Below are 22121 nucleotides of genomic sequence, written 5' to 3' on the forward strand. Positions count from 1 at the left end.
TTCTTATGACATGGGGCCCAATCCTCAAAAGAAAAAGGCAGGCAAGGATATGGGTTTTTGTTTCTTCTTAAATCACATTAATTGAAGCAACAGGTTTCCATGTATAAAATTTAAATCTACAGAAATATAGACACCAAAAAAAAAAAGTATATTCCCACGTCCAGAAAAACCAGCGACGTTCAAAGATTTCTGAAAGATAAAGGAGATCCTGTTTGGAGAAGCTCTGCTTGGAAGAAAGATGGCACCAAGGTTTTAGCCCAGGCCAGAAAAGAGAACAAACAGTTGTGTTTCCTGGGGAACAGCGTGGATGGAAACAACACATGACATTCTGAAATCCATCTAACACAGAAATAATGGCCCTATTACCAAGACCAAAGAAGTGAGCCAAGCCATACACACGGGCATAGAACTCGGATTTGTAACCAGATGCCCAGGTATTTTCTCATTTTCCAGGAGCCATTTCCCCATTGACCATGTGAGAAGCAGAGAGGCGCTTTTATAGAACTTGCAATCATTATTCCTGGAGATATGTATCAGTGTTGTTTGGGTTTCCCTTAATTACTCAAATACACTTCCCCTGCTGCTAACAAATTAGCAAATGCTGGAGAAAAGTAAGGAGAAAAAACAAATGCTCCCTTGCCTCACTAGATTCTGAGCTCCAGGTTACAGGCTCAAGAAAGGCCATTCTAGCAACAGAAAAAAAAAAAGAGTCAATAAACTGCAGTGTAGAATTGTACCAACATTACATCAAAGGTGCAGAGTTTTAAAGTAAGTATATATTTTTAAAGGTTGAGATCTCTTTGGCCTACTAAAATAAGATGGATGTCAGAACAAGGTTTTGAAATGTAATCAGAAACGTTAATGTCATAGTCCGCGTATGTCACTTTCTATGTACTATCTATCAGCTGAAAGGGGCAAGACAAATGTGAGCTATACTTATCATCCAACAGGGACCTTTGGGCTAGCACAGTCCTTCCCAGAATATCTCCCCTCTTGGTGTCAACACTACAGAACCCACTTCCCACCCCAAGTATAACCACCAACATAGAGACAACGTGATTCTGCAACCTGCCCCAGTCCCTCCAACACCTGCAATGTGGATTCAGCTCTGCTACTCGGATACAGCCCAGAAAAGAGGATTTTTGACAAGTGCGACTTTTAGGCCCCCCAAAGAGAAGAGCTTAAACATGCAATTTGCCCTGTGGGTTTACGGTCCTATAACTGGGCCATAGCTCTCCTCCACTGGCCCAACTGCCCAGGCTCTCCATCCAGCTGCCCATTCAGGTCCTTTCAGGCCAGACCCTGCCTTCCCTCTCCCATCACACAGCTGACAGCGTGAGATGAGGGCTACTCCGGGGCAAGTGTCCTCCCTGCCCTGGAGGACGGGGCTGAGAGTGAGTCAGAACACAGCAGTGTTGCTCTCTGGTCCAGCTGTGTCTATATTATTACCCCACAACTCAGCGAAGGACTGGCAGGATGCAGGAGGGATACATACAAATAAAGTGATGGACAGATAGACTCCTAGGACACTCCAAAAGCCTCCACAAATAACCTCAGGCAGCAGCTAAATTATCCCATACCAATATCTCAGTGGAAACCATCCATTCAGAGAGGAGAGGAAGAAGCATAGTTGATCTTTTCCATCTTTAGGCCTATAATGAAGGTATTAGAGTCAGGTTCAAGTTATCACTTTTCTAAGGCAGTAATTAACCATAAACGAGTGGTGACAACTTGTTAACCCACTCACCTACTGGTTAAGACTTCTGGCCGGTCATAGTTCAAGGGGAAAATTATTGGTCCCGACATACCAACTCCAAGAGCAGCTGAATGGACTCTGCAATTTCTTTTTGTTCTTAACTAGCAAGGCTCTACACGATCCTTAGCTTCACAATTCTTTGCACATTATATTCAAAGCTCATCAATCAAAAACACTGAGCCAACTCATTTTCCCGGAGCCATTTCTGAGAAAGTTTCTGTAGGAAAAGGTTGTCCTGCCAAATGTCTCCATTCCCCAGCACTGCTCCTCCTCCTTCTCAACACGCTAACATTTGCTAGTCTTTCTTAACCAACATTCCCACCTCCACCCCTAACCACACCCTACTCTCTCCACAACAACCACGGAGCATCACCCATCTGTCAAGGCTGGGTAAACAATATAGGACCAAGGCACTGGCCTGGTTCCCAAACACTGAAAAATGAAGCAGCAGAACTCACAGGGTCACAGTGTGGGAATTTAAAAACAAAAACCACATTCGGCCTCATCTTCTGTACCAGCCTCGGGCCCTGAAGGCACCTGCAGACCATGGGAAGACCCACAGAGAGAACAGCCAGCCCATCTAATCCAATCCTTCCCATAAAAGAAAAAACATAAAGCAAAGGGCAGAAGATTCTTAAGAAGTCCGCATCTCTGAAACTGGATAGGTCCTTCTAGACGTGGACTCTAAAAAGCCTAAGAAGGGAGCTAAAAGCCCAGGCAATGCCAGACCTCATAATAAGCAGTCTCAAGAAACAAGACCACGGGAGATACAGGGAGACCGGCGGGATGTTAAGCCATCCATCCACTTCAAAAACATCAAGGGTCATGACTTTTGTTCAGGAGGAAGGGTACAAGGGGAAGTTAAGAGAAGTTTGTTAAACCAAATCTTGATAAATGTCTAAACATATCTTGTGTGATGAAGGATATGCTCATTCCTCAGCTTCTGACTCTTTGAATAATTTAGTCTTAAGAAGGAATCAAAAGGTCCCAGGATCCAATGTTCCGTGATCTGAGAAATGGTTTGAGGAAAAGAGAGAGGTGCTAAAGGTGATGGCTGACGCATTTAATATACCTATTGTAATAAATGGGCTCAGCAGAGCAACCAATATTGCTTATCCGAAATCTCTGGCCAGCTGTAGGAAGGAAAGCGTGCTGCCTGGAATAGTTACGTGAGAACATTTCCCATGACGTTCTGCAGGCTTTGCTAAAAAATAATGATGGTGATGATGATGATAACAACAACAAGGTAAGGTTTTTCTTGATGCTTCTGGGTCTGAAAGGGGGAAAGGGTCATGGAGAGAACACCTGGCCAGCGTGGCCCCACACCGAAGTCATGGAAAACATCAAAGAGTTTGCCTTAGTAGGCAACATCAGCACACTTAAAACTCATCATTATCATCATTAATACCATCAGAACCTTTATTAAGAGCCTAACTATGAGGCCTATCATAGGGAGTAAACTGAGAGCACCGAAACCACTCTTGCTCATAAGGCTTATAACGGGGTTGAGGCGAGGGGAATCATCTCACTTTTAAATGAAGACTGAATATTAAAATGGTGAACAAAAGTAAAATCCATGGGCATTAAACTAACAGTTTTAAATAAAGGTATACGTGAACTGTACTCCCTACCATGACTTAAAATGAAATACATAATGCCCTGGAGCCAAGGAGAACAATGAGTCCATTCATTAATTGCTATCTCATTATTTGGGAGCTTTGTTGACAGCTCTATTGTTCACCCTAATTATTTTTGGCCTAAACTGTTCAGCCCTTCCGAAAATCATTAGTAATAACGCATCTGAATTTCTCACACCTGGCTCAGGTAGTATTTTCACATACCTGGGACACTTGCAATGGAGGCACTGGTCTTTCTCAAGCCACTGCACGACAACAGTCACAAGAGAGCTGCGAGCCGACTAACTCCTGGTGCTGGCAGTTCGGCGTAGCGCTAACACAGGACTTGCAGGTAACAGGTATCAAGAGCGCATCCTGGAAGCCTAGGAAAAGGATCTCCGGAAGATTCCCATCCCACACTCGGAGGAGATCTCCCTCAGGGGAGAAAGGTCTCAGGTTGTTAGGGGAAGGTCCGTTCACACGAAAGAGAGGACAGCAAGGCACTGAGCAAGGAGGTCTACTGGCAAGCTGGGAAATGTTGCTGGAGTCCTACGTTAGAATCAAAGGTTGTAATTCCTTTGTCACCGGGCTCTTGAGGAGCCACAGAAGGCAGCTTAGTCACAGGGCCTAAATTAAATAACAGCCCGAACTGAACTGGATCAAAGGTCATATGCGCTCCTTGCAAGCCTAGCACCCATTTAGATGCAAGGAACTTAATTCCAGAAAAGTTGCCACTGTTCTCTGAACGTTGGCTCTAAAATGTACCCTCTTGGGGCTCCTGGGTGGCTCAGGTTGAGTGTCTGCCTTCGGCTCAGGGCATGACCCCGGGGTCCTGGGATCGAGTCCTGCATGGGGCTCCCCACAGGGAACCTGCTTCTCCCTCTGCCTGTGTTTCTGCCTGTCTGTGTGTCTCTCATGAATAAATAATACAATCTTAAAAAAAAAAATGTACCCTCTTAACTCCAAAATCTCTCAACCTTACCCATGTAAGGAAATTCAAAAACGACTATCAAACATAAATGGGGATCCCTGGGTGGCGCAGCGGTTTGGCGCCTGCCTTTGGCCCAGGGCGCGATCCTGGAGACCCGGGATCGAATCCCACGTCGGGCTCCCGGTGCATGGAGCCTGCTTCTCCCTCTGCCTGTGTCTCTGCCTCTCTCTCTCTGTGTGACTATCATAAATAAATTAAAAAATTTAAAACAAACAAACAAACAAAAAAAACATAAATGACTCCTGAGGTCTGATCCCCTGTGCCCTGCCACCTCTGGACATAAAGAAGGGCCATCCCTCCCCCACGTGCCCGCACACACACACACACACACCTGTCCCCACTCCATCCCACTAACTTTGTTTAGACCCTTCACGCTCTGACCACTGACACCTCCTTTTAACTGCTGTCCGTGTCTTGGGGCTTGACCGGTTTCCTAAAAACGGCTTTCACCACTGCACTCCCTGCCTCGAAAACCTTCCAGGACTCCTCCGTCTCCAGGAGATGGAGGTAAATTCCGTGAAACGGCAGTCAAAGCCCCTGACAGTGGAGCTGGTCCCCAAGGTACCTTTCCAATCATCACACGCTCAACCCAACCTGCTACCTAGGCAACGTACCCAAAACACACTTTGCTCACTCGGGCCTCCCTCCCCTGCTCACGTTGGTCCTACAGGTGATGGTCACAAGTGCAGCTCAAGAGCTGACCCTGCTTAATAACTTGGTGTGACCTTGGACACATCTCTTTAACCCCCCAAAGCCGAAAGAACAGGGCGTAACAACACACAGCTCCCAAGTACACCCCGCAAACGACAGGACACCCTCCGTGGAAACCGCTTCGCGTGGTGGTGCTGGGGAGAAGCATGTCCTTGTTGTCTGCTTTATAAATTATAAAATTCAATGAATTCTTTGCACCTCTTTGAGGCGACACTCAAAAGTCCACCTGCAATGAGAAACTTGTCCCAAATACACCTAAGGATGCCTCCTGGAGTTCTTACTGCACTTAAATTTCCAGGTTGCAGCGGAACTCTGTTTTTCTTAGAGCTTGTTGTTTTTGTTTCCCTCCACCGAAAACAGAAGTTTCTTGTGTGTGACAGTCTCCTCTGGGTCTCCTTCAGAACTTCTTTCAGGGCCGGGCACATGATTGGCTCTTAATCAAGAGTGCCCGGACATCCCAAGCACAAAAATATCTCCCTATTCCAAGCTCACCTACATCCATTTTATAAACGACTTATTGGGCACACGTTACATTATCACTTTAAGTTTTTGGCATTAAATTTCAAGCTCCAATCAAGCATCTCGAGGACAGGAGCCCTATTTCGTACCTGATTGTCTTCCACAGAGACTCTATTCCTAGGAGTGTCTGTTCCAACTGCAAATGAAAATGACCTTGGGAGTTTTTTTAAAAATACTAATTTTCAGGCCCCAGCCCCAGAGGTTCTGATGTAACCGGCCTATGGTGGGGCCTGGGGATCCTACTGTGCAGCCAGGGTGGAGAGCAACTCACAACCAAATTCAAACTACAAACCAACAAACCCTTGTTTTTTTTTGTTTTTTTTTTTTTTTTTTTTTCAAACCCTTGTTGATTGACCGACTGACGGGCCTGCTGGACTCTAATGAACCTCCCAAGGCTCTAAGTTAATAAACCCATTTTCTGTGTTTTTTGCCCTCCTTGAGCCTCATTGCAATTCCTGCTTTTCTCCCAATCCCATCAAGCCCATTAAGCCCAAAAATCAGTTACAGAAATAGAATTTCCATATAAGCCCAGCTCCCTAAAGATTTAAAGGGCTGCTTACTGAGCTTGACCTCATTGTGTCCGTATCATTCTCATTGATATCCATTCTCTGCCTTTCTCTATAGACTCCCAGCTTAAGATGCAGGGTCACCAGAGCACAACCAGAGAGACCGGGAAGTCTGCTGTATCACAGACCAGTCCAAGAATGTATCAAGCCAGTCCAAGAATGTACTTAGGAGCAATCCTGCTATGATGGGAGCTGGTCTCTCATGAGGCCATTGCTCTGGATCCTGGATAGTGTTTTAGAATTAGCTAAGGGCAGCAAAGGTCACTGCCCATCCCTTAGGGTTCGCGTCAACCACATTCAGGTAGTATTCCCATAGAAACTTCCTCTTTTAATAGCACCTAAATATTTCCTGAGCTCCCGTAGTAGACAAAATAGACACGGTCTCTCTCCTTGTAGAGCCTGCGATCCAGAGAGAGAGCACGCATACGTGATACTACAGTAAACAAGGAAACAAATACGGCCTCATACCCGTGCTAAGTACCATGAAAGAGAGAAACAGGCTGAGTGATGGAGCATAGTTGGCGAATGGTTCAGGGACCCGGGAGGCTGAGAGCTTTCAGAAGATGTCTCAAGGTTAAGAACCAGCCGCAGAGTGGAAGAGCACAGCCAGGGACCAGAAATAGGCACAGAAATGCAGATGAAGCACAACAGGAGGCCGCGGGTGGGCGAGGGCCCCGTCGGGCAGGCGGAGCGGCTTTGGAAGGCCTCCCCGCGGCCCGCCGGTGGTCCTGCTCACTAACAGCCCCCTCCCAGGGCATACTGAGGGGCTCAGTCCTACTTTTATTACCCCCTTTTGCACTATTTTTATCCAAAATTTGTCTAGAAACAGAAAAGGTGTGCCTATCGAATCCCCTCCCGGCACAAAAAAGTAGTACGTCGCACGGTATGACCAGGATTTTTAAAGCCCGGAATGGGGCTAAGATCAACAGGTCTTCAGTGGCTTTCAGGACAAAACCCAATCTCTTTAGGGAGGCCTGGGAGGCCCCGCCCGGCCCTGCCCACCTCTGCAGCTTCCGCCCTCCTCAGGGAGCCTATTGTTCAGCCTCTCCTCCAAATACCCTCAGGCCTTTTCACGCCCCTTAGTCTTGCAAAGTTGGCTCTGGCCGCCTGCTTCTCCCTCACCTGGTTAACTTTTAATTGCGTTTGAAGAGTTGACGGAGGTACCAGATCCTCCAGGAATCCTCCTCTGGCCCCTCTCCCCACACCCTTTTATCCCGGGAGGGTTCAATGGCCCTCCTTTGAGATCGCCTAGCATCTCTATCAGAGCACTGGTCCCCCCCATATCGGTAATTTCTGTTTATGTGTCTCTTTCCTACCAGACTGAGCTGGATTCCAAAACTACGTCTGGCCAGAACTGCATCTGAGAAGCGCTACCCAGTAGAGCCCCAAATATTTAGTTCTCAAAGTTGACTGAATGACTGAATGAATAATACAACATTCAATCTATTTACAAAAATAAATACAACATGGAAACCATCTGACTTCACAGTTGTTTGCGGAGTGCAGATGGGCGCAAAGTGGGATCTGAGCTGATCACAGCTCAAACGGCCCAGCCAAGGCTTCACTAAGGGAAGTACAAAGACTGCGCAGAGAGCGTTGGGTCCAACTGCTGAAACCATCCTTTAAATGCAACTTGACTGTCTAGGAGAGGGTGATGGCAACAATAGCATGCCAGGAATTTCTGGAGGAACTAGACGATGAGCTCCTACGGGGAGGGAAAGCTGTGTCTTATCACTTTGTATGCTTAGCAAGTAGCATCATACACAAAGCAAGGGCTCCCCTCTGTGTGCCCCCAACCCCCAGCCTATGTTACATGAAAGTGGAGGGAGTTTAACCCAATGTGATTCAGCAGAACTACAAAGAAGCTGCCTTCGAACATTTGAGGGGCCTTCCCCTGGACAATCAGATTTCTCATGTGTGGCTCCAGAGCACGAAATGAGGAGTCTGAGTCTGTGGCTTTAACTTTACGAACACAGAGGGGTGGGCCGCACAGCAGAGCAGCAGGTGCCTACCTCCCCACTGGACACCCAAGCAGAACCCATGACAACCTGTGCGTTCTGTGGAGGAAGGCCCCACAGCACGTGGGAGGTCAACCAAGGGGCCTCTCTGGTGCCATCCAATGGGCTCCAGGACTCGGACACTCTCCACTTGAACGTGAGAAAGGTATGTCTGTTTAGAAAATCCTTTTGGCAGACCGCTGTCAGTTTTTCTCATTAGATACCCACTCAGTGCTCCCTTGGTTTTTCTCCACAGTGTGGATTCTTGAAAACAACGGAAAACACAGTTGCTTTTTTTTTAACTGAGTTTTAAAATTTTTTACCAAACACATATTTTATTTTTTTTTAATTTAAGCATAGTTGACACACAGTTTTATATGAGTTTTAGGGGTACAACATAGTGCTTCAACATTTGTGTATGAAGTGATAAATCTAGCTACCATCTGCCACCCTACAAAGCTGTTATATATTATTAACTGTATTCCCTATGGTATACATCATACACCCATGTCTTCTTTATTTTAGGACTGCAAATCTGTACCTTTCAATCCCTTTCCTCTATTTTTGCCCATTTACCTGCTTTTTAAAATAAATTACTGTAGTCTCTCTAGTGGTCTCTCTGTGCCTCTCTCTTCCTCTATTTTATGCATTTTACAGACTTACCTATTACCTCAGAAGCCATAAAAAGCCAAAAACTCGAGGGTAAATGTCACTGTTTACCAGGAAATGTATGCTGAGCTGAATGGAAACCCTATAAGGAACAGATCTACATTCAAGCCCTGTTGAGACCGGTTAGCCCAGCACAGAGAAAGTCCATGTGTCCATCCTCTTCACAGGCCCCTCTCAGACACAGTCCTCTGATTCTTGTGATGCCCTTACGAGTGTCTCCCCACGGAGCCTGACCACAGGCACCTCTCCTCCCGGAGCCACCTTGCTGCAGTGTGATGGTGACTGTGCTTTATTTACCTTGTCTCTACATCAGGCTCCTGAGGGACAACAAGGCTCCAAAATATAAACATGGGTTTGGGGAGTCAGTCCTGAATTTGAGTTCAGATCCTGACACTAACAAGTGGCATGGTCCCGATGGAATCCATTAATCTCTTTGAGCCCCAGTTTTCTAAACCGTGATACAAGGACAGAAGAAATAATTATGCCGTAGGACTGTTGTAGGAATGAAAGGACATTTTCTGTGAGTTTTATTAATGAAGAGCTCCTTAAACATTTGTTTAAAATAATAGGCACAAAGACAAAGAAAGACAAACACTGCTCAGTATCTGAGACGTGGGATATAAAAAAAAAAATTTTTTTAAGTCTAACTCCTAGAAACAGAGTAAAAATGTGGTTGCCAGGGGCTGGAAGATGGGGCAAGTAAGAGAGGTTGGTAAAAGGGCAGCATTATCATCAGAAGAATGAGTTCTGGAGATCTAACATATAACATGATGACTATAATAGATAATGCCATGTTGTATAATTAAAATTTGCTACAAGAGTAGAATTTAAATGCTCTCTCAAAAAAAGTAAAGGAAGGAAGGAAGGAAGGAAGGAAGGAAGGAAGGAAGGAAGGAAGGAAGGAAGGAGAAAGAAAAAGAAAGAAAGAGAGAGAAAGAAAGAAAGAAAGAAAGAAAGAAAGAAAGAAAGAAAGAAAAGAAAGAAAATAAAAGAAGAAAAGAAAAACAAGAAAAAAGAAAAGAAAAGAAAGGAAAGGAAAGGAAAGAAAAGAAAGAAAATAAAAGAAGAAAAGAGAAAAGAAAAGAAAAGAAAAGAAAAGAAAAGAAAGAAAAGAAAAGAAAAGAAAAGAAAAGAAAAGAAAAGAAAAGAAAAGAAAAGAAAAGAAAATAGGGACACCTGGGTGGCTCAGGGACACCTGAGTGTTTGGGCACCTGCCTTTGGCTCAGGTTGTGATCCTGGGATCTGGGATCAAGTCTCGCATCAGGTTCCCTGCAAGGAGCCTGCTTCTCCCTCTGCCTCTCTCTCTCAGTCCGTGTCTCTCATGAATAAAAATAAACAAATCTTAAAAAAAAAAGAAAAAAAGAAAGGAGAGAGGAAAGCATATGAGGCGATGGATGTATTAATTCACAGCAGGGTGTCCTTTCACGGTGGATACATATATCATCACATATACTTGAAAATATCTTAAAACTGTATTTGTCGATTATACTCAATAAAGCTGGAAGCAAACAATGGCACCAGGGATATTCGGTGAGTGTGCGGTTATCATGGTTTAGTACGTTCCATTTATCTTTTTAAAGTATTTATTTAGGTGTTACCTTGTGCAATGCACCATGCTTCGCTCTGTAGGAACAAATATATGTAAGGAAAAAAAAAGAAGTGTCCCGTCCAGGAAGTCGTACTCTAGTACGGGGACAGGTTATACACAGAGGCACCTGTAAAGCAAGGTGTTCAACTAAATATGGAACAAAGAACCGAAGGCCTGTAGCAATCCGGTACAGGGAGTGGACCCTTCTGCCCGGGATGTTCAGGGAAGGGAAGGTGCAGCAGCGAGCTGCACTCCGAGCACCGGGACGCTGGTCGCCAGGAGGAACAGGTGCGAGCACTGCCCGCGCAAAGGAACCCCACGACCGAGATAAGAGGACAAGGACGGTGCAAGGTGAGCTACGGGGGGAAAGTCGTGGAAGAGAACTGGAGACTAGCATTCGGATGTGAAACGGAGTCTCTACACGGTTAACCTCTCTTGTCTTTTGAAAGTCAGTGTGTCTTCCGAGTTCTCCTGGGAGCCAGCACCATGCGTCCGCGCTTCCCCTTCCACCACGTGCATTACCAAACCCGTTTTCATTTGTCATCTCTCAATGTAAAGGCGCGCTACCAGTTAGGAGGCTGTGACTTCAGTCTGGGTGATAATGGCCTGAGCTATGAGTTTCAGCGAAGAGACAGGCAAGAAAGAGAAACTTCATGGAGATGGACCAGGGGTGGGGGGTAACAGAGAAATGAGGGACACTCAGACTGGAGCTTGCTGCCTGGGACCAGGCAAATGGGGACCCCATTAAATAAAGGATGGATGTCAAAAGCAAGACCTCCTTGGAAAGAAGGGGCACAGGAAGGAAGATGACTTTGGCTTCGGACCTGCAGGCTCCATTGTACGAGTGTCAATTCGTCACCTCCACATGAGACTGTCAACGCGAGTCACTACCCTGTGGAGGGGGAGCGGCCCACTCTTGGCACAGCAAACTCCCTCGCTGTTATTACGCTATTGTCGGAATGTCTCAGAACTGCTTCAGGTCCACGGGAAAGAAATGCTTCTGCCCAAATGCTCGGAGGCCTTCGACCCCTCAGAGCATTAAGGGGCTGGATTTCACTACATCCGATGGAAATCTTTCTCAGATCATGCGATGGTCACAAGGAAGCAAAACATGGATCAAGAGGATATACGTATGAATGTATATATAACCCACATATTTTTTGCATACTTCCAAATTGCATTGTTTATGCAGCTGTTCACAAACTCGGCTTCTCTGTTTATTTTTGTCCTTAGAGGAAACAGAGCAGTGGGGCTGCCTATTAGGCGAAGGGAGATCAAAGAGTCCCCTCCCCGGCCGGAGAGGGTATTCCGCTAAAGCCTTCCATCTGAGCGGGGATCAAAACAAGCCTGCTGCCCTCCGAGTGGCTCCTCCACCGGCCGGCTTCCAATGGCACCTGTCGGAGCCCTCCCTTCACCGCTCACACCAAATGGACAGGCTTTGTGTTTTCCTGGGAATGAAAAATGTGCAATAACAGCCAGGGTCCCCAAAGAGAAAAGCACTTCCCACCAGGCTTATTAAGACGACAGTCCTCCTACCAAGCAGGGAGCATCACTGTTGTTTCATGAACCAAGGGGGGTTGGGGGGGAGAAGACAAGAGCCTAGAAAGGTGAACTGACAAAGGAAAGGTGTCCCGCCATGTGTACGTGGACTGGGGAAGCAGGCGGATGGCAGACACTTGCTTTCTCTCTTGGGCCAAGGGGGAAAAAAAGAAAGATCAACACCCTCTGTGTTTTCTCTTCCCGTCTCTACGATGTGTCACCCTCTTAATTGGTTCTAATCACCCGAAGCAAGACTATAGAGTGACATCTATTCCCAGCACCATTTTGGTTGGCACAGGAGACAGGCCTGGCCTTGTAACCTGTGAATGGAGCATTGTTTGCCACGGCAGCCCGCGGCCTCCGGGAAGCCCTCTCCGATCGGACTGGGGCTAACCTCGGGATGTGGCAACGCCCTTCAAAACTGTGGCCCAGCCGGCTGCGTGGCCGCGTGCGTGACCGTGGGCTTCCTTCCGTACCCCTCCTGGGAGGTCTCATGTGTCCTGGAAACCTGGATCAAGTCATTATTCAGGACGGGAGCCCAGGTCAGCACCGTAGCCCCTGTTCTAGGGCCGCCCTTACCCCTACTGACCTTTCTGTGCCTTCAGGAAAACACAGGCTGCCCCGGGATCCCCAGTCCACTCGCGGTGGAGGCTGTAAGGAAGCAGCGTGGGGACCTGCGCCCGTGTCGAGGGCCTGCAGCTCGCCATCGAGGCCACCGTCCGACGACCCGGAGGTGGACAGTGGCGCGTGGCAGAGGGGCAGGCCCTGTACCATCCTGGTGATGCTGGGCCAGCCCCGTGGCCCAAGGCAGCAGGGCGCTGGGCCGGTTGAACCCGCAGGTGTCTCGTGGGGGAACCGGAGGCCCATCCGGATTTCACCCCGCTTTTATTTATTTATTTTTTCACCCAGCTTTTCAATATGACCCCCCCCTTGACCAGCTTCTCCTTGGAAGGACCTGACGCCCCTCCTGGTTTCTTCCCACCGCTGTCTGTTGTTCTAGAATGTTCCCTTGCACATTACAGATCCTGACTTAGCGGTTGTGGCCTGACGGGTTAACCGACTGATTTCTCCAAGGAGAGGGTCCACTGGGGGCCCAGCACAAAAGGAGTCAACCAACCAGTTCATCCTGCCGCCCCCGAAGTCGCAGTATTTACAAACCTAAGTGAAATGCGTCCTTTGACTTCTGCAACATTAAGCTCCCATGGACGTGTTTCATGAACAGCTCGTTTTTCTCTTTATAAAACCCTGTCCATAATGAAGGCACTCTTATTCGCCCTTCTTCACAGATAAGGAAATTGCAACACGCCCCTATTAAACAGCCTGCCTAGTCACGCACTGATTCCCACAGCAACGCGCTTAACTCAATCACTCATTCAAACAGTTGTCGAGCGCTTATCAGATCTATGCCAGTAGGTGACACCTGAGAGCTGACGGACATACTTTCTCATTTAATCACCGTAACGATCCTACGTAGTGGGTATCAGTCTGCCTTTTTTAAGGATGAGGAAACATGCTCGGCGTGTCTAAATAATTTGCCCACATTTACACCCTTGATGGGGACGGACTGAGAACTCAGACCAAGTCTGTTCCCTAAAAAGCCAGAGGCTGTTATTCATACACGATGATGCTTCTCAACGAAACCTGGAAAACCAGAGCCGGGCCTGAGAGCCAAGCCTCACGACTCCGGGGCAGCAAGACCGCACTTGGTCCCACGCGACAATGACTTACATTTGTTCACACGCTTCTGTGTGAGGGTATTTATGTCTTCTGCATATTTGTTTTTACTTTATCCACCTTCCTTATCATAAACCTCAATCTTTCTACTTTCCTTTAAGCCACAAAGCAGGCGCTCAGGTCTCTGCCTGGCTAAAAACCTGGTTTCTTGACGTATCCTCATCCCCAGCAAGTTTCTTGCAAGACTATGGATTATCTTGGCCTTCTCATTACATACTCAGCCCCAAATTCACTGCCATGTTGGGTCTGTCCCAACCATTTGGATGAAAATGGTATGTCAAGGTCACCAACGGCCATTTCCACATGGGACTCTGTCTCTGAAGGTGTGGGTCATGAGTCTGCGTTCCTAACCAGCCCCCAGACACTGCTGGTGCCGCTGACCTGACCCATGGCCCACCCTTTGCATGGTGCCGCTCTGGACACTTCTCAGCCTTGAGCTAACTGGATCCCTCAGTGGCACCTAACATCTTGATCACTTATTCCTTTTGAAACTTTCTTCTTGACACTCTTTTCTGATTTTTTCTTTCATCTCTCTGACTGGGGTTTGGCTCAGGCCCCTAGTTCTCTCCTGCTCATTAAATGCTGGATTCCCCCAAGGCGCCCTCCTTGGCCCCTTCCTACCGCTGCCCCAGTTCATCCTCTCTTGCCTGGATAACGACAGGAGCCTCCCACCTGGTTCTCCTGCCTTCAGTCTTGTGCCTGTCAAAGCCATCCTCCAAAATGAACTCTCCCCCAAACCAAACCCAAGTGTTCAGTCCCTGGCTTGGACCCATGAAGCCATTCCCCAGGTCCTACAGAATAAAGCCCCCCACTGGCATGGGACCCTTCCTTGCCAACCTCACCTCTTGGTATTATTTCACATTTTACTAATACCGACCTGCCCGCAGTTCCCAGACACATACTACCCCATCTCAAGCCACGGTATCCTGGGTCATATTTTCCCTCTTCTCAGAATGCCCCTGGCTTCACCCCCAGGAGTCTCATCCCCCTGGTTAATTCCTATTCATCCTTTAAGATTCAGCTTGGGCTTTCTCATCCATAAAACCTTCCCCAGCCCTTTCCTGCTGCCTCCTACACAGACTGAGCTAAATCCTTTCCTTTGTGCTCCCACGGTGTCTCCATGCTTACCTTTTACAGTGCTCTCCAGAGAGGACTTAATTGACTTATAATATGTTTGTATCCCTTTACCACTCAGTAAGCTCTGAGGGGATAATTCATCTTTGTAGCTGCTCTCTCAACCTGGCAAAGAGTAGGCGTTCAATGAATGTTTTCTGAGCTGACTTGCATTTCTATTGCTCCTGTGCTAAATGAAGGTGCCTAGCAGATGCGCAGCCATTTAAAGGTCCAAGGTTCTAATCAAAGGCCGCGTCTCTAGGGTCAAGAGAAGCAGCAGCTGACTTCCCATCAAATTTGTTCTCTTGGCTCTCCAGGACCACTTGTCCTCCCACTATGCCCCTTAGTCAATCTGAAAGTCTTCCCATGAGGAAAGGGGTCCCCATGAGGAGCTGGCGATTTAACTGCACTCCTGGAGAGACCACAAAGCTGACGGTGTGCTGCAGGTACAATACCGATGGCCTAACCCCAGGGGCAGAGGGGAGCTGATCCGGGGACCCCCACCCCACCAGGGAGGTGCATGGACCATCACACAGGTGGTGTGTTGTGACGTTCCCTGAGCAGCTGCTGCCCAAAGTGGTTACGCGGTTGGTTTCTCCCCAAATGTGGCTTCAGTAGGTAAAGTGGTCTGGGAAGATTTTCTCTGAGCCAGCCTGTCACTAGGGAACAGCACCGTTATCCCAGCCCTTCTGAGGACAAGAAAACTCAGAACCACACAGGCCCACCGGCCCTATCATGGGCACTCTGCTCTCTCAAGGTTTTATAAGCCACCTCTTCAGACCTGAAATCAAACACAGATTTTGTCAATAGTGCCTAATCCATACAAGGTGAACCAACACATTTCCTGAGCTCCCACACAGATTTTTTTTTTTAAGATTTTATTTATCTATTCATGAGAGACACAGAGACAGAGGCAGAGAGTCAGAGACACAGGCAGAGGGAGAAGCAGGCTCCATGCAGGGAGCCCGACGTCCCACACAGATTCTGACGAACTTAGCCAACCAAACCATGAAAGAACCAGAATCAAAATACTCACAGGTGAAGCTCTGAAATCCCAACGGGAACAGCAGCGACACATTTTTTTTTTTTAATTCACCTGTTGCAACTAGGATTATTCTAATGCTCCGCAATGAACTGTGAATAATGGTTAAACTCTCAATTAAATTTACTTCGGCAAACATTTATCGAGCATCTGCTTGGAACAGGCAAACGTGTACAGACGTAACTATGTTTTTGCATTTTCCTAAGTTTCCCAGTTGAATTGAAGAGCATGATATCATCTGTGTTCAACACATGATATCTGTGTCCAAAAGAAAAGTCTGAAAGAAGTGAAACAACTCACTCGAGGAGTGTAAGTCACTCTAGGAGCTCATTACAAAATTAAAAGTAAACTCGGTAAATAAATGAGCCTCCATTCCTGGTAAAACAAAGCCCTAGTGTCATCAAGAGATATGGAGACCGTCCTGACTCCACAAGACAGTAATGATGAAAAGAGGGGGGGGATTAAAAAAAAAAGAAAAAAGAAAAGGGGGATTTCTGAAGCCATGGTGACTCATGATTTGGAAACACACAACTTACCCTAATGGTTTGCATTGTCTTTCTGCTACGCAAGTGTTGAGTTTATGTAGGTTTCTTTTATTTTTATTTTATTTATCTATTTTTTAAAAGATTTTGCTTACCTGAGAAAGCAAGAAAGACTGCAGGAGGAAGAGCGGAGGGAGAGGGACAAGCAGACTCTACGCTGAGCCCAACACGGGCCTTGATCCCACGACCCTGGGCTTATGACCTGAGCCCAAATCAAGTCAGTTCCTTAACCAACTAAGCCACTCAGGCACCCCTGTAGGTCCCAAGATGCATATGAGACACTGTTATTGTTAATATTCGATGAATACCTTATACAACTCACTTCCAACACTACATAAAGACTGGTGATAAAAATAATTGCCCTGAAGGTCACGAGATCTTCAACCATCAAAAGAATGTTCAATCCTCTCCGCTATAGCATCCAGGAAAAGGAGCTCTTGTGAGAAACGTCTGCCCTCTGCCCATTCATCCCGGAGGCCTCAGCTTAGAGGCTGCCTACCTGGGCCTTCCCTCGCTGCGGCCCCAAGTCCTTGCCTGTGTGACACCCCCATCACGAGATTGGCTATTTGATATCGTACTCCTCTGCTGACCCACAGGAACAAGGGTTGAGAGATTTTTTATTAACGAAATCTAGTTGAAACAACAAGGGCTGTTTTCTTTGTTTTTGTTTTTGTTTTTTTAAGATCTATTTGTTTATTGGAGAGACAGCGTGCATGTGGGCAGAGGGAGAGGCAAAGGGAGAGGGAGAGAGAAACCTCAAGCAGACTCCCTGCTGAGCCCAGAGCATGACCCAGGGGGTGTGGGCTCGATCCCAGGACCCTGAGATCAGACCGGAGCCAAAATCAAGAGTCGGCCGCTCAACCACTGAGACACCCAGGTGCCCCACCTTTTTTTGTTTGTTTGTTTTAATCAGAAAGCTCCAGGTGGATGACTCCATCATTTTAGAGTTAAATTTAATTCACTAGTTTTATTTTTTAATTCCAGTATAATTACCATACAGTTTTATATTAGTTTCAGGGGTACAATATAGTGATTCAACAGTTTTATACATTACTCAGTTCTCATCCCAATACATGTGCTCCTAATTTCCTTCACCTATTTGACCCGTCCCCCCAAACACCTGTCCTTTGGCAGCTCTCAGTTTGTTCTCTGTATTTAAGAGTCTACTGTTTTGTCTCTTTTTTTATTTGTTCACTTGTTTTGTTTCTTAAATTCCACATATGAGTAAAATCATATGGTATTTGTCTTTCTCTGGCTGGCTTATTTCAACTGACATTATTTGTTTTCTAAAGATTTTATTTATTTATTCATGAGGCACAGAGAAAGAGGCAGTGACACAGGCAGAGAGAGAAGCAGGCTCCCTGCAGGGAGCCCGATGCAGGACTCCATCCCAGGACCCCTGGATCACGCCCTGGGCTGAAGGCGGCGCTCAACCGCTGAGCCACCCAGGTGCCTCCCAAATGGCATTATACCCTCTAGATCCATCCACGTTTTTGCAAATGACAAGATTTCGTTCTTTTTTATGGCTGAGTAATACTCCATTTTACATGCATGTGCATGTTCACACTCTGCACATCTTCTTTAACCACTGCTCTATTGATGGACACTTGAGATGCTCGCATAGTTTGGCTATTGTAACTAAAGCTGCAATAAACATAGGGGTGTGTGTATCCCTCTGAATTAGTGGTTTTTTATACTCTTTAAGAAAATAGCCATTAGTGGAACTACTGGATCACATGGTAGTTCTTTTTTTAATTTTTTGAGGAACCTCCCTACTGTCTTCCACAGGGATGGCACCAGTTTGCATTCCCACCCAAGGCACACGAGGGTTCCTCTTTCTCCACATCCTCACTGACACCTGGTATTTCCAGTGTCTTTGATTTTAGCCATTCTGACAGGTGTGAGGTATAAACTCACTATAGTTTTTAATGCAGACATTGTATATTTTTTATAAACTCGCTTAAAATCTGATTTGTATAAAATCTGAAAAAAAAATCACAGCCGTCTGTATAATTTCCTATGCACAAAAAGAGGCAAGTGAGTTCATTAATAATCTTATTTCCAAACGGGTCACACTCTGAAATGATGCTGTGAACATTTTAGGGCATCTTCCAATAACTGCCAGTGTGGGACGGATCCTTTCATGCAAAGATGTTTAATACCAGTTTTAGGGAGACCTGGGTGGCTCAGTGGTTGAGCATCTGCCTTCAGCACAGGTCGTGATCCCAGGGTCCTCGGATCAAGTCCCACGTGGGGCTCCCTACAGGGAGCCTGCTTCTCCCTCTGCCTCTCTCTGTGTCTCTCATGAATAAATAAATAAATGTTTTTAAATACTAGTTTTATATCTCAGGTGACTTAATTCTTTCAGTTTCTTCATGCTTTTCACCCCTCAAACTTCTAAAAGGCCTTGCAATTACTCTGATCATCAACTTTATGGGACATGAAGGTGGCAAGAACGGCAAGTCTCTATGATATGGGAGGTTAAGGAAGAAAGGAATGGATGTTGTGCAACAGCGGATTGTAAAGCTCCCTGAGCCACACTGGAGCCTTACTGGTGATTCCACCAGCCTTTTTTCTGGGGCGTCACAGGGCTAAAGGTTCAGGGGCTGTGGTCTTATGAGGCCTAGTCATTGTCTACAACTGCAAGTTCCAATCCCATGTCCCGTAGCACGCGGTGTCCTCATCAAATTCCAGCATATTCTATTACTCCCATTCCCTTTTCATGTTTAAGCCGTTGTGAGGAGTTGCTATGCACTGTTTAACAGCTGCCACGGAGCAACTCTGCCCCCGGCCCAGGAGGTTACACTTTCGTCTTGTAGATTAACTTGAAATGAACCATTATCCCTCGTGGGGGGGGGGAAGTACAATCAATATGAACTTAGGGAATTAAAAAGAAAAACAAAACAAAACAAAACAAAACAGCAACAGACTCTTTAATATAAAGAAGAAGGGCTTAGTTTAAGGATTCGCACACTGGAGCAGCCAACTCCAGATACTAAAGTCCCTTAGCCAGGTGTGGCAAGCTGCATATTACAAATTCTTAGGACCACCACCCAAAAAGTGGATCTGGGGAGGAGGAGCTCCATCTGAAACTGCAGAGGTAGGATCAGGATGGTCTCTAGACGGCAGAAGAGCAACTGCGTGGAGAAGGCAGGGAGAAGGTGATTGAGAGAAAAATATATGGCCCATAAGATGTGTGCAGGAAGGAAATTCCAGACAGACAAATCTCAATGGGTTCAGTAAGCTTTGGTAAGGTTCAAAAGCACACTGTTGTCAGGACCTACTCAGTGCCCACACTGTGCTAGGTGCTAGGGACACAAAGATGGATGAGGCCCAATTCTTGCCCAATGGAAGCTCACAGCCCCACAGGAGAGACGGTCAAATAAACCAAAAATTTCAATACAGTATATTGGCTAAGCCAGGTGCTGCTGGAGCATGGAGGAAGCAACCAGCTGGTGTGTGACACCGCTGCGGGCATGCTGTGCATCCAACAGGCTCCGTGACCTCGGACTTTCTGCAGATGCAGTCCCTAGTTTCTGAGGCAGAAACATCAGGACACATGTAGGAGGCGTATACATGTGTATATTTATTTTAATGATAAATATACACATAAAATACGTGTGTGTGTGTGTATTTTAAATTTATTTCAGAGGTGAATTCTTTCATCCATGTAAGATTCAGGAGATTAACTCAGTGTCTAGAGCAAAGGCAGGAGCACTGGTGCTATTACACACCCATTTCCCAGCAGAGGAGGGAGAAGATGAGGAAAGCACAGCAGCTTGCCCGGCCACCAGCTCAGGCTGCACAGTTTGTCTCCAAGTCCCATTGCCTTCCTGCGCCCTGCTTTTTTTTTTTTAAGGCTTTATTTATTTATTCAGGAGACACAGAGAGAGAGAGAGAGAGAGAGAGAGAGAGGCAGACACAGGCAAAGGGAAAAGCAGGCTCCGTGCAGCGGGCCCGATGTGGGACTCGATCCGGGGACCCCGGGGTCGTGCCCTGGGCCCAAGGCAGGCGCTCCCCCGCTGGGCCCCCCAGGTGCCCCTTTCCCGTGCCCTTCCTAAAGCCAATCTTAAGCTTTCGGGGAGATCGTCCTCAAGGAGAACAAAGTGCAAACCCACCCCGCCCCCGAGCCCCTGGCAAAGGCAGGGCTCAGCCGCCCAGGAAGATTAGAGGGCGCATTTCTTCCGCGCTGGCCCGTGGCTATTTCAGGAAGGGGCCAAGGGAGCTGCGCAGGGCGCCGAGGGCAGCGACCGCAGGGCCGTGACCGCAGGGCCCGGGAGATTCCAGGACCAAGAGCCTCGGGCCCAGCCCCAAGGCAGCAGCTCGCGCCCTGAGCCGGGTCTAAGCCAACCGCCGCCGGAGGCCTCGCAAGGCTGCCGCCTCCTTAGGAGGGAAGGCGCTGGGCAGGATCGTGGCCCAGGATGGTGGCCGAGCTGAGGACGAGGTGGCCGTGCCAGGATTTGCTTCAAGCTCCTGTGCTCCTCCTCGGACACCCGGATGGCGTGTGAGCCGCAGGATCGCGAAAGACCGTCGGGGACAGACGGCGGGCCCCGGGCCCAGGGACCCCCTCTCCCGGGTGCACAGCGGCCAGGGGACTGGAAACCCCAGCCTCACCGTCACTGATGGCTTCACTGGCGATTTCACTTCTTAAACGATGCTGAATAAGTCAAGATGCACCAGAGCAAAAAGGAGGACGGCGATAAGACGTCGCTGGTTTCTAATTTGCAAGCGGAACTACAGGTTCATGTAGCTGTTCTAGAGAAGCCGGAGTTCAGAGGCACAGCAGGCCCCACTGTGATCTCGGTTAAGTAATTTAATTACTCTGGGCTTTGGTCCTCTTTCCACTCAAAAACAGCAGAGTAGACTATAAATTCTTTTTTTTTTTTTAAAAAAAAAAAAAAAAAAAAAAAAAGGATTTTACTCCCTGTGGGAAGCCTGATGTGGGACTCGATTCCAGGACCCCAGGATCACGCCCTGAGCTGAAGGCAGAAGAAGCTCAACTGTTGAGCACCCAGGAGTCTCTGGACTGTAGATTCTTAACCTGTTCTAAATCTCTGTGCCTTTGCCCAATTCTGCAGATAATTTCAAAAACTCTTAAGGACTACCTCTTTTAAGTTGAAAACTGTTCAAATCAAACATCTCTTTTCTAGTCTCCACATAAACAGGGCTGGGACGAAGGCCATCTCACCTCCCTAACTGCACTATTTGGTGTTCATTGCTCTGGATGGCAAAAGCTTATTTAATGTTTCATTTAGAGAAGAAAACACTTCACATTCTAGTTAAAATTATTGAGTATTTTCAACCACTAATTTTATTTGAATATATATAAAACCTCTACCGTAAAATTGGACAGACTTAATTTCCAGTGATTTTTTTTTTCTTTTACAATAAATGCTTCAATTCGTTTAGAAAATCAACTATACAAGTCACTGTCAATTCTGGAATAAAGTCAACCAAAAAAGCAATTAAAAATAAATCCATTGAATATGCAGCCTATGTCCCCAAATTAAAAAAATCTACCTGTGCAAAAACTAGATATGACCAGTGTCATTAAACTATAAGACTATCTTTTTCATAAGAAAACTATTCAAGTGAGTCCTCTTGACCACTGGTTTTTAGAAAAGGCATTTAACACGAATGTTCACAGGAACAGTACCTCTGGGGGGCCTGGCTGGCTCAGTTGGTGGAGCATGTGACTCTTGATCTCAGGGTTGTGAGTTCGAGCACCACACTGGGTG

The 22121-nt window shown here is 46.9% G+C and overlaps 1 protein-coding gene and 1 long non-coding RNA gene across 3 annotated transcripts in view; one reads left to right on the forward strand and one right to left on the reverse strand.

Annotated features, from left to right (window-relative positions):
• The window catches only part of BARX2 (BARX homeobox 2), a 73646-nt gene that overhangs the window by 33448 nt on the left and 18077 nt on the right, over nucleotides 1-22121 (reverse strand). The window lies entirely within an intron of this gene.
• LOC112671066 (uncharacterized) lies at nucleotides 25-9460 on the forward strand. 2 transcript variants are annotated; one of them, XR_003143363.3, is made up of 3 exons: nucleotides 25-434; nucleotides 6218-6460; nucleotides 7479-9460. It is a non-coding gene; the product is annotated as an uncharacterized LOC112671066 (long non-coding RNA). The 2 variants fall into 2 exon arrangements; XR_004815868.2 differs by lacking the exon at nucleotides 7479-9460 and adding an exon at nucleotides 6556-6726.

This window comes from Canis lupus, chromosome 5 (assembly GCF_003254725.2).
Source record: "Canis lupus dingo isolate Sandy chromosome 5, ASM325472v2, whole genome shotgun sequence".
In the NCBI taxonomy this organism is placed as follows: Eukaryota; Metazoa; Chordata; class Mammalia; order Carnivora; family Canidae; genus Canis; species Canis lupus.